This window comes from Delphinus delphis, chromosome 21 (genome assembly GCF_949987515.2).
Source record: "Delphinus delphis chromosome 21, mDelDel1.2, whole genome shotgun sequence".
NCBI classification, from domain to species: Eukaryota; Metazoa; Chordata; class Mammalia; order Artiodactyla; family Delphinidae; genus Delphinus; species Delphinus delphis.
In genome coordinates this window covers 23788202-23791903 of record NC_082703.1, presented here as the reverse complement: position 1 = coordinate 23791903, position 3702 = coordinate 23788202, and the positions used below count along the sequence as shown (strand labels likewise).

At 46.2% G+C, this 3702-nt stretch overlaps 1 long non-coding RNA gene across 1 annotated transcript; it reads right to left on the bottom strand.

The window, feature by feature from the left end:
- Positions 1-2084: 2084 nt before the first annotated feature.
- Positions 2085-3479, bottom strand: LOC132417566 (uncharacterized). The gene is made up of 3 exons (XR_009517875.1): positions 3379-3479; positions 2416-2576; positions 2085-2172 (listed from the first exon to the last, which is right to left on the bottom strand). It is a non-coding gene; the product is annotated as an uncharacterized lncRNA (long non-coding RNA).
- Between the last annotated feature and the right edge of the window lie 223 nt (positions 3480-3702).

Below are 3702 nucleotides of genomic sequence, written 5' to 3'. Positions count from 1 at the left end.
GAGAGGGTGTGGAGAAAAGGGAACCTTCTTGTACTGTTGGTGGGAATGTAAATTGATACAGCCACTATGGAGAACAGCATGGATGTTCCTTAAAAAACTCAAAATAGAATTACCATATGACTCTGCAATCCCACTACTGGACATATATCCAGAGAAAACAATAATTCAAAAAGACACATGAACCCCAATGTTCATTGCAGCACTATTTACAATAGCCATGTCATGGAAGCAACCTAAATGCCCATCAACAGACAAATGGATAAAGAAGATGTGGTACATATATACAATGGAATATTAGCCATAAAAAGGAACGAAATTGGGTCATTTGTAGAGACGTGGATGGACCTAGTGACTGTCATACAGAGTGAAGTAAGTCAGAAAGAGAAAAACAAATATCGTATATTAACACATATATGTGGAATCTAGAAGAATGGTACAGAACTGGTTTGCAAAGCAGAAATTGAGACACAGATGTAGAGAACAAATGTATGGATACCAAGGGGCAAAGGCGACTGGGGTGGTGGGTGGGATGAATTGGGAGATTGGGATTGACATATATACACTAATACATATAAAATAAATAATAGAAAAAGAATGTTTTAAGTTAATATCTATTTATTTTGGAAAATTTGAAGTTCATGCTGGCTAGAATTTGGCAAGATCAGATCCCAACTATTCACGCTACAGAGATTTTTCCAAAAGAAGACACGCTTCTGATTTTCCCAGAACTGTGAAAGGAAAATCAAAATGGAGTCAGTATTGCTGAGAGAGTTCTCTAAAATGGAGCCAGGAGACCGTTAAGGAAGTGTGACCTAATGCATCTCTCAGCCTGGATGGAATCTGACCTTTTGACCTGATGAAGGCATCCAGAACATCTGCCAGAAACTCATGACAGCCTATCTACGTATTGCACCCCTACCCTAAAACAACTTGTGATTCCCAAGGACAAATAATTTCTGACTCTCATCAGCATTAATTACAATTCTCACCAGGCAAGTTTTAGCAACTTTGTGGCTTTTTGTCTTTATAAGCCCCTGACTCTTGCTGTTCTCCTGAACACTCCTCTGGGGTTACCAAGTCTGTGTCTCCTGAATTGCAATTCTTAAGACCCTCCAAAATAAACTCTTTTGTTGTTTGCAGCCTCCTGCATTATTTTTTGGTTGATAGAACAAATACCATCTTCTCCAAGTTTAACATTTTTTCATATTAACGTGAACCAAAATCAATTTAAATTTTGGAAGATATCTTTTTCTTAGGCAGTAGAACTGGAACTACCCTGGGTTTCATATAGAGGAGGGGGAGCAGCTCTGCTCACTGCTCCTCCAGGTCTCTAGGGCTGAGTTCATGTCCCCCGAGCTCAGCTTACCCCTCTAATTGCATTGAAGAGCTTTCTGTAAATGCCTCTGTACCTAAAACTAGAGCTCAAGAATTCCCAGGTTTAAGCAGTCATGAGCAGTTTCTCTTTTTCTCAGCATTCCCTCTTCTGCTGCCCCGGGTAGTCTTTTCCCATAATATGCACAGATGCATGTCCCCAAACCTAGGAGGTGGGAATCTCAGGCTATATAATGGGAAAGGGGAGATGCAGGGAGCTTGGAGGACTGGTAGTTAATCCCTGGACGCTAAGTGAGACACCTCTACGCATCCCCTGATCACTTTCTGAGTGTCACTTAGTTGGACAGTTCTGTGGATCCCAGGTAGCCTCGTGCCCTTAAGTCTCTTAGGGTATTTCCCATAGAGGTTGGTGCTTACTTCACTTTGCAAGCCATACATTGAATTTAGAAAAAAAAAGTCTTTTCTTTTCTTCAGAAGGAGACTGCCTAAGTAAGCAGATTCCTGTAGAATGAGATAAAGTCCAGGAGGGCAAAGTTGGGAATGAAAAGGTTCCAGTAAAAAGGCCATGTGTGGACAAGACAGTAAAGCAGACCAGCATGTGTCCCATAAAGGAAATGCTGGTGCTTCTGTTCAAGGGAAATATGAGTAACACTGAAATGACCCCGCTGGCCATACCTGACGAGAGTTGAGCCGTGTTAAGAACGGGCCCTTATCTTGTCAGCCATGCTTTCACAAGTTTCACTCGTAAGGATCCCTGGTGCACTTGTCAAACATGCAGAGTCCTGGTGTCCATCACTGACTAGAGAGGAAGGGCCACTGATTCATTCTCATTTCCACATTCTGCAGGGGATTAATAACCTTTGAGAACTGTGGCTGGTGTTTCTCAAGCCTCACAAATGCACGTGTGGTGTGCATGCAGTTTTTCCCACACCAATGACCGATACTCTGACACCAACTGGATGTCCTACCTTACTCTTTGGGCTGGAAAAAAATCTCTGGGTTTTGACAAACGCATAGTGGTGTGTGTCAGTAAAGAATTGCATGGCATATTTCTACCCCAACCCCACCCCATGAACTGATTACCATCTGTGTAGTTTTGCCTTTTCCAGAATGTTGTGTAAATTGGTCGCACTGTGTAGCCTCTTCAGAGTGGATTCTTTCACTTGGCAATGCATACATAAAATTCATCCATGTCTTTGCATGGGTTGATGGTCCATTCCTTGCTATTGCTGCATAGTACTCAACTGCATGGATAAGGATGAAAAATAATTTTCCCTATACATTTCTAGGTTCTTGGCTTAGGCCCTCCTGTAATAAGTGAGAAAAAACAGAAGTTTAATAGCATGTATACTTCTTGTATACTTGGGAGATACCCAGGAAAACTGAGTCACTCTCTGAAATGGCCCAAGCCATCACCTTAAGTGCCATCTTCAGCTAAAAACAGAAGAAAGATGTTGGGGGAAGGGGGTACCCAGTTAAGGAAGGTTATTAGGCAAAGCACAAGGTGAGGCCCCAAAGTGGGGTCTGAACCCACCACCCACCCAGGGTGACTGCCCACACTCAACAGGTTCCACATGTCCCCTCTGAGGGGACCAGCTCCCAGAGCCTCCTCTTAGGGGGATTCACTTTGCAAAACCTTCCCTTCAGCAGATTCACATTACAAAATCTTTTAACAGGATTCGTCTCACAATCCTTTTTTTTTGGCAGGGCAGTCACGTGGGAGGCTTGTCACCCTGCAGTGGGTTCAGTCTCACGTCACCAGGCCAGCTTTCCTGGGCCACACTCACCACCTGCTTGTCCATTCCCAGCTTCGGCCCAGAAATGCCCCCTCGGTCCCCACCCCACGGCTCCACCTGGGCACCCACTCCTATCCTGCTTGGTCCTTCCCTTCCGTGTCCCCTGCAAGGTCACCAGGAGCTTCCACCTGCCCCAGGCAGGCTGTCTGTTCTGTCCTGGGGAGGCCTCTGTGGTGTCAGGTGGAAGAAACAAGAGGTACCCGTGGGGCTTCCCCTCATGCAGCACAGTGGCCAGCACCCGTCTACTGACCTCATCACTCTGGATGGGCCCAGGCAGGGGCTCAGGGGGTCCGCAGTAGCTCTTTGTTCTCATCTCACCCCAGCACCACCCACCGGGGAGTTGCTAAGCAGCTGTGCTGCCTGCGAAGGGAGGACGCTCATTCACATGCCACTCCCAGCCCATGGGGCTTTCGTGGGCAGGCCCTTCCCAGAATATGGAGCTCACCTGGGCAGGCACGCTGGCAGGGCTCAGCGCACAGGAACCGTGCCCATAGCCCTTGTTGCAGAGCACCCCCAGCCTGAGCACCTCAGAGCAGGATCTGAACTAACAAACAGCAGCTCCTGGACAGGGTGA